The sequence below is a fragment of the Stylophora pistillata genome, chromosome 12 (genome assembly GCF_964205215.1).
Source record: "Stylophora pistillata chromosome 12, jaStyPist1.2, whole genome shotgun sequence".
In the NCBI taxonomy this organism is placed as follows: Eukaryota; Metazoa; Cnidaria; class Anthozoa; order Scleractinia; family Pocilloporidae; genus Stylophora; species Stylophora pistillata.
Genome location: NC_142530.1, coordinates 4,989,747 through 5,004,533, shown reverse-complemented (window position 1 = coordinate 5,004,533; position 14,787 = coordinate 4,989,747). Strand labels below are relative to the sequence as shown.

The 14,787-nt window shown below is 38.6% G+C and overlaps 1 pseudogene across 1 annotated transcript in view; it reads left to right on the top strand.

The window, feature by feature from the left end:
- LOC148718499 (spondin-1-like) overlaps positions 1-14,787 on the top strand; it is a 47,821-nt pseudogene that overhangs the window by 6,333 nt on the left and 26,701 nt on the right. Inside the window, exons 2-5 of the transcript XR_015994134.1 lie at positions 4,208-4,615; positions 4,980-5,092; positions 8,394-8,637; positions 8,785-8,810. The product of XR_015994134.1 is annotated as a spondin-1-like (transcript). The remainder of the gene's footprint in view (positions 1-4,207; positions 4,616-4,979; positions 5,093-8,393; positions 8,638-8,784; positions 8,811-14,787) is intronic.

Genomic DNA, 14,787 nt, shown 5'->3' with positions numbered 1-14,787 from the left:
GAAGGCACTTTGACACAAAAGAAGTCAAATATGTTAGTTAAACTGGACTGCATCATTTGCAGTCATAAATATACAAATTTATACATTCGTTGGATTCATGTTAGTATCGGATCAACTGACGCATCAATAACTCACTAATGAAACAATCAAAACGTAGTTAACCACTTCCTTCGGAGGTGCCACACAGCTTTAATGAAAACTTCACACTGCAAGTATTGCATTTCATTGGTTTAAATATTGGAGACACAGCACTAAATTCTATTTAAACAAAACGTCATTACGTGATAGTCGTAAGCCTGTCCATGCACTTAAATTCAAACCGCTGACTGCGGAATGCAGATTACTGTTTGTCAGAGAAACAATTTGATGGCGCTCGGAAGGAACGCGTGCGTTGGTTTTTGAAGCATTAAACTCTTAAAAACTATTGCAAATGGAATTCGATTGCATCCGTAGAGAAATCCTGTAAAAAATATTCATCGGAGTTCCTCTTTTAAATAAAAAAAAAATAAGGTTTTGAGCGACGTGAAGTACGGGAGAGACTGAAATGCTGACCATTTCCTTTCTGATATGTTCTATATCCTTAAATAGATTCTTCGCAAACGAACGTGCAATTAGAAAGCCGTACATTACGGTCAGTTCGAAGTATTCGTTTTCAGAGAATTGCGATTTTGATTTATATTCTTCATCTTCTGACCTGCTATTTCTCAGGTAACGACTCATTCGTTTGACTACGTTCGATGAAATGTTATGGAATTATTAGTAAAGTTAGTCGGGTATTATCTCCGTACAGCCCCACCTTCTTTATACATAGAGTTCTTGAATAAAGAAAACGATGGCGACTAAACACTTATTTCCTTTAGGACTACAGTTTTGTTTTTCAATAGCTTTGGGCTATGTGGAAATCTTACCCTTGTTGAGTTAGATTCCTTTATGTTTTTCGCTTTTGGAAAGTCCAACATGATTGAGCTTGTTATACGGCAAGATTTGCGACTACCCCATGCCTCCCTATACATGTACTTCGTCGATAAAAGAAAATAGAATAAACAGTAGATAATCCTTTGAAACTGAGGCTTTGTTTTAGAGCACATTAGGGCTACACGAGAATTTCTTCCAAGCAAAGCATGACTTCAATTCTCACAATCATCTTCTAAACTCAGTTTTTCTTAACTGTACTTCTAACCCTTACAACCATCAATACGTTACACTTTAGTCAATGACTATGTTTTAGTCCTTTAGTCAAAGACTATGTTAAACTCAGTTTTTCTTAACTGTACTTCTAACCCGCACAGCCATCAATACGTTACACTTTAGTCAAGGTCTATGTTTTCCGCAAGATTTTTCGTCCCGATCAGTTTTCATCACTTTGTTCGCACGTTTGATTATTTTTCCTTCTCTTTCATTTCCTATAGCAAACAGCGTATAATGACTATGTTTAGTTTTTTATTTCCTCACGTTCAGTTACTCAATGATTGAAGATGGCATAAGCATGCCGAAACATGTCTCTCAAGAAAGTTGTCTATTTTTTACAATATTCATCGGTTTATTGAAAACTAATAAGTCCCTTGGTCTCGACAAAGTTAGCGTGCGTCTTCTAAAAGATGCTGTCGAAGTTGTTACTCCTTCTTTAACGGCCTTATTTAATTTAACCCTTCAAACAAGAACTTTTCCTTCTTATATGGAAAACAGCAAAGGTTATACCCTTGTTTAAAATGGGTGATAGACAGAACGCTTCTAATTACAAAACAATTTCCATTCCAGTGCCGACAATAAGCAAGATATTAGAGAAGGCGCTTCATACTCAGTTTTATGCATATCTAACTGAAAATATTTAAATTTCACCCAACCAGTTTGGATTTAGATTAAAGTCATCTACTTTTACTGCGGCCTCTCAATGGTTGCCTGACTGGTGCTGTGTTCTTAGATCTTGCCAAAGCGTTTGACACTGTCAATCACACATCACCAGAAGTCGGGGACATTTCGAGCCCCGTTACGAAATATCAGCGGTATATCGTATTGCAGACAATTCCATATGGCGGCGGTGAAAGTGAAGGGAACACGTTACTTTCTATTCTTGTAAAACCTCACCAGAGAAAGGTCCGGTACCTTTCTATTCCAGAAAGCCATAGGAGACGTCAAAAAGAAAAAAGGAAATTGGCGGCCAAATTGTGCAGTTGCCGGGACTTGCATCTTTCGTGTTCTTCCTTCCTAAAATTGGGGTATTTAAAAATGGCGTATTTGGCTTTTGAGCTCTGTGAAAATTGGAAGAGTTTCCCGGCTCGAGGAAAATTTGTGGGCCAACATATTCAACCGTTTAGGAGCGATTTAGTTGAAAAAACTTCTGCAGAATTTATATCGATCTACGCAGTTGCAAATCTTCACAAGGTTGTTCCCACGACAAAAGAATTGTAACACCTAGTCGACGCAGATTTTAAGAGTTTGTATGGGAAAATGGAATCAGAATTATGAGTTTACTTGTAAACGTTGGGAAAAGGAAGGCTTAAAATTGAGTATTTCTTTTTCGTACCGATGGGCGCTTTAACCTATGTAGGCTGCATTTCTAGGTACGCAGCGAAAGAATATTCCATTCTTAGACTTTGTTTATAGAAAAATGACAAAGATACCTTGCGCTTGATAATAACTAAGTCACTTTGGACTATTAGCGTGACGTCTCTTGAGGATCGAAACACGGAAGTACAGATAATCAGTTCAATTTCATTTTTTAGATTAATTTACATAATCTGGCAAATGTACACAGAAGAACGTAAGAACAGTCATGTAATCTAAGAGGGTCTCCATGGGGTTAATTATCAACCGTCAAATGGCCAAAATATGAACTGTCAACCGTCAAGAACGCGATATTTTTAACGTCGACCGTCAAATAAGCAAGCCAGTGTTAATTGTAACCGTCAAATGTATCAGACATCCTGAATTAAGAACTAAACGATTGCCTTAATTGGGGTCAAGTTCTGTTGTTTAAAAATGAAAGTTTTGACATATCACAAAGATGCTGTTATATAAGTCCGTTAACTTCTAGTCGCGAGTAAAACTGGTTTACAACAGAACTGACTTCTGGTGTGGAATCAGTTCCGGTGTCGTAAAACGTCAATCACTTATATTATTAATAAAAGTTCTTTACAAACGCGTCATTATGAGAAATGACAGCCAAATTCACCCGTTTAGTTCGTTTTATAGACGACGTTCCAAAAAATTAACTATCAACCGTGAAATGAACCCCTAGTTAACCATTAATCATCAACGTGAACCCCATTAAGAAAACTGCTTCAGGACGGGCCGAACTAAATCTCGTTAATCTGGTAGATCAGAATGAACGCATTCGATAAAACAAACGTAAAACTCTACGCGCTTGCTGAAAGCTATCAAAGAAAATTTTTTGAGGCATGTCTGAGATGGAAGCAGCCTCGACGCAGCTAAACTCCTGTGTTTAATTTTTACATACTCTTTACGCAATCTTTCAAATTTTCGCTTTGTTGTTCACAGTTTAGGTAATAACTTGAGAGTAGAACGCGGACGCAAAGCCATCAATATTTTACACTTCGTTGTAAAAGACTGATTGAACTGAGACCCGAGTTCCAGAGCGGCAATCGTTATTTACGTGACCAAGTTATTGCGCTGTAATTTCTAGCAGGACGCGATCGAGACCGAAATCGTTTCATTCTCACTCCAATTATCTTTACCTTTAAGACTTGATAAAAAAAATTTAATAGGCGCAAAAACATCTGTCTATTGAGAGCTAAGATACAGGAGTATTTATCTTACCTTATCCAGGCCAGAACAGACCAAAACAAACGCAAAAGGTCCAAAAGTCGCTTCTTTTCGAAGTACCGAGAAACTTAAGATATATGGAACAGAAAATTAGGATTAACTCCACGTTTTGTTTGAGCACAAATTTTATGGAGACGGCGGTCCTACCCCCTCCTCCTGCACCCTTCACAATCGCCAACGATCATGCAGCCAATCAAATGACAATAAAATCCAAATTTGGTCACTGCAAAGCTTTTGCATCACGCAGAACGATAATTGTTCTCGCGACATTTACTCGCCTCTGTAGTATTAGCGGCGAAGCATATACTGGCTGATTTTTCTTGGACGGGAATATGAATAATTAATTATGTACACGCATTATGCCCATTGGAATTCCTTGCCTTTTTCAACCGCTTAGAAACCAGGAAGATCTTATGTCATTTAGGAACCGCGATTGATTACAAAAGCGAAAGATTGTGATGCTTGGCTCAGAAGGCGCCGTCGACGTCGCTGTACTCCGCGAAGCTGCGAAGTTAGTTATTGGTCTTCATGGAGTACGTGCAGCACAGATCAGTGCAGACAACAAGGATCCCAAAGGCGATCAAGGACTGTCGAGTCCTCGCAATATTGTGGGGGAGCACAATGTCCTGATCTATACGAAACACGGCTGTGTTATGGAAGTAGACCTGTGTACTGTGACATAGGCTACTGGTCAGAGTGGAGCGCTTGCACTACTGCGTGTGGTGTATCAGAGAAACAGACAAGTTCTTGTCACCGGATAAAAACAGAACAGTGCGGAGGAATATGTACATCTACCTTTTTTTTTATAAAACACGATCCTGCCCTCTTACAGGTTGTTTAAATGGAGGAAGTTTAAGTGGAGAAACATGTTTCTGTGAAAAAAAGTTTCGGTGAAACTTGCTGCGAGAACTACATAAAGAAAATTGGAATTATAAAATTACAAAATGCTAGTTAGCTACATCATGAATCTAGAAGAAAGATGTGAGCGATTGCTATTCAACTTGAGCTCATTATTAAGACTCCGTTTAAGCTTTTGAGTAACTCGTGTCGCCCCTAAATAGTTCATGATGAGCCCCTGGGGCTTAAACTAGATACTCCAAAATATGTTTTCGCTGGATCTATTACACTGGCTTGAGTTTTCAGTAACGTTTACTCTGACCCTTTTAATTACCTCGTGAGTTTGTTATCTATCATAGGTAGTACATCTTCATCAACTGGCGCATTTAGTGCGAGAGTCTTGGTGCCAATTGCATCACTTCTTATTGCAACCGGCGGTTACTATGTGTACCGCAAAAAACGGCCTGATCAGGTCCACCCTTTCGTCATCTTCCACCAAAATTATGTTTCCGCTCCGTCTACAATAGGGAACTTAAGCAGTCACGACGGCAACGCCACGGAAGACGTCGATTAAAAAATGAGTTTCTACTTTTTAGTTAGAATTTCGAAAATGGCTGCATGTGTTTACCGTCTTATAGGGCGCCAGACCTCAAACTCAACATAACGCATAAAAGTACCGTTGAGTTCCAAATGTAAATTGAAGTAATTTGTTGCCACGGTTTCGGTTCGCAGACGGCGCAAAATTTGGTGATTTCGCGTTGTTGTCTTACAAGGGACGGCTAAGAAATGTGTTGGGGGCTTTTATCACTCGCTTGGACGACTTAACGAAAGGTACCAAGGCTCTGTAATTTTCTTCTTTATTCTCTTCTGGAGAGCTGCTACAGCAACGCTCTATGCATCTAATAATAATCATGCATTAGCGCGAGGAACCAACGCCTTAAGTTGGAAAATCGTAGGCATGTTTGAGTTAGCTGACCGTGAGAGTTTCCTCAGGATATTCGCTGTTTTGCAAAGGGGGAAATTGGATGGCTCACTCCGAAGTACTTGGCGAGCACCAAGGAACCAATTAAACTCCAATGATCGAGCTGCATACGAGAATCACGCGCACAAACAGGATCTTAGTGTGGGTAAAACTCAAGGTCAGTTTTACCAAACCAAACATGACCACCTATGAAACTAATTATTCTCAACCATAACTAGCGATTGAAATGTCTAGCACGACAAGAAGGAAATCCGCGAACTGAGCCGAGTTCAAGCACACACTAAAAATAAAAGATCAAAACTATAGATTTACCAAAATAACTCGTAGAAGCAAAAAGGCAAGACTCATCAAAACAAAAGGTAAACCTTAAATACTCGAAATAGCAATCCTTTAAAACACTCTACAACAAATCAACACGACAACGCGCCAATAGGTGGTTTGCACGTTACGTCATTGCCGCCATGTTGGTGGACGTGAACAATAGATATCTCACCAGCTTCTTTTGTTCGTCCACCAGCATTTGTCCCTTTCACTATTGTTTCCTGTGTCTCTAGAGATTGGTTGCAAACCACCTTCTGTCACGCACTCACCGTAAATAAACTTTGATCCGCGAAATTCGCCCGCACTGAAATAACAGTTTGGCGTGTTGGATAATAAATACCTTATTAGATGTTGTGTAGTATCGCTGAGTGTTTTTATGAGTTGTGCCGTATTTTGACGAGCCTGTAGGGCGAGTCAAAATACAAATAACGAGTAAAAATACTCAGCGATACTACACAACAAAACGTCTAATATGATTTAGAACATAGCCAGCAGAGCCGCGCAATCAATTTCATTATACGTAAGCGTGCTCAAAATCCCAATAGTGCACGCTGATAGCGTCAGCAAATCGCTTCGCCAGAAACTTTTTTTCGCGCGAGCGGCCATGGTAAGTGCGGGAAAGATAATATATATAACGACAATAATGACTACAAACACAGATTCGGTCTACTAGTCCCAAAACGAAGACAATTTTTCGACCTTTTCCCTTGGGCTAGAGTTCTTAAATGAGGCAGAAAAAGAGAAAAAGAACTGAAAAGGAGACTCAGCGTCAGCGCCGTCACGAATTCGCTTTAATTGATATTTTCTGTTGCAAAGTAAGCTAAGTCGTTCGATTTTTTTTAAGTGACCTAGACAAAATATGCTTTAGGTAGCTAAATGCCACCGAAAAGTTTTAAATGATACTTTTCTTCAAAATCAGACAGTTCGTATTTTGTTCGAATTTATAGAAAAGAAAAAACAGTCTCGGGACATGTTGCGTATATAGATGCAAACGCTACTGTCAGTAAATTTTTTTTGTCATGTAATCCATTCTGAACAGGCGGGGAAGGAGGAGTGTAAATTAAAAAAGAGGTCAGATGTCAACCCTTCTTCGATCCCTAAAATCTGAAATTGCACAAAAGGCACCGAGTCTTGGATTGAAAGGGATATAAAAATAAAGTTTTAGCTGGGCCAAAAAAAATACAGCATGACAAAAACGTAGCAGTTCTATCACAGTTAATAATATGCGGATAAATCTTTACAATTTTATTGACCAGTTAAAGCCAGTCCAGAAAAGTATTATGTAATACGTGCTTTCTGGTTTAAGGAACACAATCTGAGTTACATACGAACAGAATTTTTTATTCTTCTTCCTAAACTTTTTCAAACAGCGCTAGCAAAGGCGGAAAGTTTCTAAAATATAAAGAAACTGTGGTACTGCGTCGGTGGGGGTCCGGTAGGTGACTTGGTTATATCTGACTAAGTTGAAATTGTCAATTGGCCATCGTAACAAGCTAAAAAGCTGACGTTTCGAGTGTTAGCCTTTAGACATTCGCTCTAACGAAGGGTAACGCTCGAAACGTCAGTTTTTTAACTCATTACCGTGGTCAATTTACAATTTCAATTACCTTGTTCAAATGGTGCCCATTTTAAATCAAACACTGCTATCACTTGCATGATACGTAACGAGTTTCTTTACCATTTACATCGACATTTATCGAGATCCTACGCTCTTTTAGGAGCCATTTAATTAATCACTTGGCAAAGATATATTTTGTCATACGTCATCTATATTTCGTACCTTCTGTGCACACAGTTTAACGCGGATAAGGCTGGAAATATACCTCCGTGTTTAAATACGAAACAAAGGCCATCTCAGTCCTTGGACCAGACTTGCTTTTGTTCGTGTGTTCGTTCCCAAATTTGATTCCGGAAATAGGAAAGGATCACTTATACTGTTCTCACTGAAACACCAAACGGAAATTGAGACTTGGTTTTGAAAAACGTTTCTCCAAACGGACTCCCCATAAAAGCGATGAGTTTCTCACGAACAACTAAGAAATCGAGATCACCTTCACGAGCCCTTAACACCGCTAACAGCCAATCAAATTCTATCCAGCTGATGAACATGAGTGTCTGTGACGATAGCACGCCACAAAAGTGGGCGCCCTCCAACATACACAACACACGAAACATAAACAACCCCGAGAGGACACGCCACAACAGTGTCTCAAAATATCAACAAGATTTGTTGCATCCTAATGAATTGAATACGTCGAGCTGGGAGTTTTAACAATTGAGCTATTAGAATTCGTGCTTCGTCTTGAGGAAGGCTCGTTATATATATTAACTGAGACAAACGATTGCTGGGCAACCAAAGTTGCTGATTCAGTGTTTACCGCGCTCTTAGTTTATTCAAGATAGTCATCAGTGGCTCCAGAGGACATAACGAGGATGCTCGAGGCTACAAGTCTCATTGCAATAATTGTAGGCGTATTGTTCTTTTTTTTCTCATTCCGATGCTTGGAGAAGACGCCGTAGTCGGAGGTGTACAACACAAGACTGTGAAGTTAGTTTTTGGTCGTCATGGAGTCAGTGCAGCGCAAACCAATGTGGACATGAAGGGTCTCAGTCTCGATCAAGACCGGAAATCAGTTGTTTAAACGGAGGAAGCGGGAAAGATAGAACGTGCTTCTGTAAGCAAGGTTATGGTGGAGATTGTTGCGAGAATGAAGGTAAAGAAACGTTTAATTTATTACAACACTATCATTAATGAGATCTCCCAGAGTAAAGACTCTGCAGTAGCTAAGATACACGGGAGTAGACGCGACATAAATAGGGAAACATTTTGATATAATTTTTAACTTTTCCGTTACATTTAGAACTAAACGGCTGCAAGCGGATACAAGTAGAAGTCCCATACCGTACTAAATTTTATTGTCTAGTTCCAAACCTGTGCATTGCCTCCGATAGATGCATGTGTCACTGGTGTCTCGATTTTCCCTCAACAGCAAATTTGTGTTACAGTCATCAAGGGCCTATCCGCTTTAGCAGATAAAACTAGAATTGACCCGACAAAATCAAAGGACAAATGTTTGTCTCCTCTTTTGCATCCTCACTAAAAATGTCGAAGCTGTTAGATTTGTCAAATTCGATTGACAGCCAAAAATAACAACGATACCATATTTTACTGTAATTTTATTTGATTTAGCTTTTCCTTTCTCTTTGCTTTGAGTGGGTACATCTTGATCTTGTGCCACATATACTGCTTTATTGTTGGACTGATAAAGTGGCATCTAGAAAATCACTCCACTGTTGTATCTTGCCCCGGCTTCATTCAGCGCCTGACCTGTCGATACGACTGGCCGCTCTAATTTGCCTATGGATTCAAACTCCAATGACTAGGACTCATCTTAAGTTGTTTGAAGCTGTTAAGTCCGCGAGTTTCGCAACGAAAGACAATTACAAAAATATTTTGGTAAACTTAACTCAGTTCAATTATCACACAAGTGATGGCGTTTTACGACAAATGATCGACAAGCTTATGACGCCTTTGTTTATTTAATCAATCTCGCCAAGGTTTGACCCGGGAGAAATTTTGTCGGAAGTGCGTTTGAAAATTTTTCCGCCTCGGCCAAATAGTCACGACAAAACATTTGCACTTGTAAAGTGTTCGTGATGACAGAAAATTCGCTTAAATAAATAATTTTGTCACGAAGGCAGATATGCCCTAATGTGAGTGTTAGTTGTGAACTTTGACCCAACCAAAGCTTGCCAATGCAAGTTTAGTTATAAGGACTCACAAATCGCGAGGAAGCGTCTGAGGTCCACTTTTTTCATGCTTATCATCTGCTTGAAACAATGACAAAAAAAGCACAAAGCCCACGACATTTGTGATCATAAGTGACCTTGTTGTACTCGTCCCGCAGACTAAAAAAATATTTTTATTTCCACAGGGGACAATAAGGGTGTGTTTACAGGCATCATAACACCTTGTTTGATTGTAGTTCCCGTTGTCGCAGTCGTGTTTTATGTACTTCATAAAAAACGGGATGTGTTGTCTAATGGAGCGATGATCCAGAGAAAAATGCAGTTTCACGAATATAAAATAAAAGTTGAATGAAACCACGTCAATGTAGCAGCGATCAAGAGAGGAATGCAGTTTACCAAATCCACAATAAAACCAAAATGAAATCGTTCATTACCTGTGACGATGGCTTTTCTATCTTTAATAAGCATCCAGTGCATGGCATGGAAAAATTCCCAATAAGGTAGCAACGTAGCTCAAAGAAAGCACCGCTTATTGTAGCCGGCAAATTATTTTGAAATATGTATAAGACCGAGGCTAGTCGTTGACATGGCTATCATTCCTACTGTTAAATGATGGAAAAGTTTTTTCATATTTATCTAAATGAATTTTGTCCTGCGACGCTCAGCTTTTCTTAAAACTATCCATGTATCGTAATGAGTTATGGATGTTATTACCCACCCGAAGATATTCAACCAAACCAAGGCTGGTGAAAAAATATCATTCACGCACTATCAGTGGTGTGGCTCAGAGCCCAAAGTCATGATACAAAATAATATTTTTTATTGGGCCACGACTTAAGTTATAACCTCTGACGTTTCTTCAGGCTGTTAGGGAGAGGAACGATTTGGTATTCAAGGAAGAGCAAACAGACTAAAACAGAAATCTTTTATTATTTATTCAGTAAATAACATACTGATGCTCTTGCGGAAATATCAACGAACATAATTAATGGCTGCTCGGAATCCCTAGTCGATCAGAGTTGATATTTGGCTCAAAAGTTAAAACATATTGGAGTAATCAAGTTATTCCTGAGACAGTTTGAGATAAACAGGCTCTCGAGCGCCTTCTGGCTTCTACTTTTTCTTTCGGTTATAATTTTTGCCAAATACACCCGTACTTGTTTAATACAAGTTGCTTGGCTTGAAATCATTTTATAAACAATAAATGATAACAAAAATTAATGAAAAACACAAAGAAACTTTTCAATAGCCTTGTTCAGCTTATTGAGCTCTGCGATTGCCCGTGAAACTTCTTTCAGCTTGAGCACACTCCTAAAAAGCTTACAATGCTGTAGGTATTCAGGGATGGGCTGCCCTTGAGTAACACATTTCCAGACTAGAGGTATATGCGCGCTTTTTAGGAGAAAAACCAGTGCAAGTCACTCAGTTTTGAAGTAAAACCCCTCTTTCGTCATTCTTCTTATGGTTTAAAAATGATACATAGAGAATATTGCTTGGAACTTATGGCGTAGAATCCCAAAAAAAAAAAACATCATAGAATAACAATTTCAACCCTGAGGATGGCAAAGTTTTCCATTTTTCCAATTTTGATTTTCATCAGATGCACGAATGTACCAATTAAATCCTCTTAATGCAGGATTTTAGGATTTAAAAGTAGGTCGTGTTTTCACATAATTTTTTTCTTTTTGTATAAAAGGAAACCTTCATATTTAAATCGTTCACAAAAAGGTCACTGTAATTGATTTTAGGATGGTTTCTTTCATATAGAGATTGCCTCTCCATTTTAGGCGTAGAAATCGATCTTCAGCGTCCCTCAGTGAGCCTCCCAAGACTGCACGTCCTTTACCATCTCTCAATATATAAACTAAAACCGTTTTGAACGTGGAGATATAAAAATTTTCTCCGCTGATTCGTGTCAATCTGATAAAGTCGGGGACATTTATGTCTGCATCATGTATGTATACATCATGAAATGCATGGGAGTCCGCGTGGGAATGAAACGTTTTAAGAAGATTTGGAGAATGCAGGTTATGAGAAGTTTTCAAGGATCGGGATTTTTACTCGAAGATATGTATATTTTTCCAGAATTTGCATGCATCTATCAAACTGTTGTTATCGTTTACTCGAACACGTGCGCAGCTAAGACGCGTCAACCGTTTTTGTGTTCGAACTTTGTAAAGCTGGTAATTTTTTTCTCGGACTCTGGTGAAGATCGTTCACATTTTAATTGGCTGATGAGATTTATCCAGTCATTTGAGCTTACGAACTCAGCTTAGCGATAAAATGCCTTTATTTCCGAGCATTGCTCCCAAAAAAGTTCTATTGCTGAATATAATATATTGTAACTTAAGAGACAAAGCCATTTAAGTTGTAGGCAATAATTGAGACTAACAAACAGATCATGCAAAAAAAAATTGAAAAGAAAACTGCTGTAATTATGAATTCTAGCTTTATTTGAATTCTTCTACAGAAAAATATAATTTTCAGTTGAAGAACTTAATTTCTAGTGGTTAACTTTTTAAACGTGACTTTCAGGATGCTGCCAATTTGAAACATATGCCATGGAAGTCCATTAATCCCACGCCTAAAACAAAACTGAGGTTCACAAAATTAGAAACACTTAAATATCGCTACGACTGATTCTATATCATCTGTCATACTTGAAAATAAAGCTTTTTGATGGGAAGAAGAACTAGTCATTTACATTTTGTATCTGTGTTCACTTTACTCACAATTGCAATGACTCAGAGGTTTCTTACCTCACGGGTCTACAGAGGCGTGTCTGTATAGAATAATATTCGACGATCTCAAACGACCCAGTTCACATGGAAATAGGGCACTTTGACAATGAAGAAGTCAAGTATGATGGTTAAACTGGTGTTCATGATATTGAACTTCAAACTACTCAGTAAATCTCCATTTTACAGACCTTTCTTTATTTGAGAAGCTCATCCGCGCATCAGTTGCAGTCATAAATATACAGTTGTTGGATCCATGTATCTGAGTACCTGACGCACCTATAACTTACTTACCTAGCAATCTGGAGCCCGACACAGCTTTGATGGATACTTCACACGGCAATCATTGCATTTCTTTGGTTTTAACGGAGTCGCCACACTAAATGTAACGAAACGTTGTAACGTGATTGCGGTCCATGCACTTCAGTTCAAACCGCTTACTAGGTCATACAAACAATTTTTGATAGTACTTGAGGTTTTGGAAGGGACGCGTGCATCGGTTTGAAGCAATGAGGTGTCACATTAAGTGAAAATTAAATCTTGCACCCGTAAGGTAATCCAATAAATGGTATTTACTTAGGGCTCCTTGCTTACCTTTTAAAGTATCGGAGACTAATACGAGCATAAGGTGATCAATCGACATTAGGAGATGTTGAATCATATTAAATCTTGCGAACAATTTCGTGTATGTCTGGAAAAAAAAGAAATATATCTTGAACGATACAAAATGCGAGAAAACGATGGCCACTTCCTTACTGATATGTTCTGTGTATCAGAATAGATGCTTTGCCAAGTGCTAACGTTGACGGGCAGCTCTTTCGCTAAGGTTCCAAAGCATTGTTTCATTCACAATTTTTTTTTTTTTTTTTTATGTTTTGATTCTCATCCCTTAGCTTATTGTTTCTAGTATGTTACGACTGATTGAATACGTTCGAAAAAATTTGCTAAATTTTAGTGTAAAACTGGTTGGTTTTATTTCTCCACAACTCACACTTCATTATGCATTCAGTTCTTGAATTAAAAAATAAAACAATGATGGAGGCAATAAATTGTTTTACAATACTATGGGGCTGTGGGGAAATCCTAGCATCGTTTGCATTACATTTTCTCTGGTCTCTCGCTCATGGTAAAGTCAACTAACAAAACGGTAAGATTGGCGTATAACCCCAAACTTATCATGCGAGTAGCACAGCAATAGATTGTCCCTTAGGAATGAGGCTTTGTTTGAGAGGAGATTTGATTGACGGAAATTCTGTCCAAGTAAGCTTACATTTTCAAAATCATCTTCAAACGTCAGTACTCTTTTTCATTAAGCTCTAACTCTCGCAGCCATTCTAAACGTCACCTTCGGCCTCGAGGATCGTGTTTCCCGCTGGTTTTTTTGTTCCGATGGATGTTCATCCCCGTGTCTTTTGTTTACTTTTTCTGTTTTCTTTTCATTTTTTTTTTTCTTTTCTATTTATCTTGTCGTTAATTTTATTATAGTTTCGCACTTGTGAATAGTCAGGTCTCGTATATCTCCTTTTTTTTTTCTTAGTACAATCTCCCTTGTTCTTTAACAAGGTAATTTATTGACTGATCATACTGGGTTGCATATGTAGTTTGATCAATAATGGTTGTGTCACGTTTATCGTATTTATCGAATTGTTTAGACAAATGACAATGCTAGATTTTAGCTGTTTACAAAACACGTGGCAGTGCTTTTTCTTTCGAGTTCGCTTGTTGCAATAAGGTGTCAACTTCAATGAATGAGTTATTTTATCGGTGTTCTTTGCAATCATTGATCGTGCTTAGCAGTACAATAATGAAATAGGCGTAGATATCCCCCAGAGTCGTTCTCTAAAAGCCTCCGATCAAATTTAAATTTGAAAAGTCATCATTTTATATGAATAGTTAGATTAAGCACCGCGAAAACGGCGAACGCTGAACGTCGGCTAGCCGTTGTCGTTTGCCGTTCCGTCCGCGATGTTCGTCTGTTTAAGCTTCCCGACGACACGGCATGCGCAAGGCCCATAATTCTTAATTGTACAAAGGCAAATTTTCTCGGTCGCCATTCACTGCGACTAGAAATAATGGATACAAAGAAGTAATGTATCTTCCGCTTGAATTTTAATTCTATTAGCTTTACAAACAGTTCATATAGAAGTAAGATGATAAACAAAGCTTGGCTATTAAAGCAAGCAATCAAAATGTAGAAGTAGTCGGTAAAAATGGGCTGCAAATACTCACGTTTTCGCGTTCCCTACAAACAGGAAAAATGTCTTCCTCGAGTAGAAACAGCGGCCGGCAAACGGCAAACGCGGGAAATGTCAGGTCAAGTGACCCTCTCTGCCGTTCGCGGAAAAAAAAAAAAAAAAATACGTGGTACTTAATCTC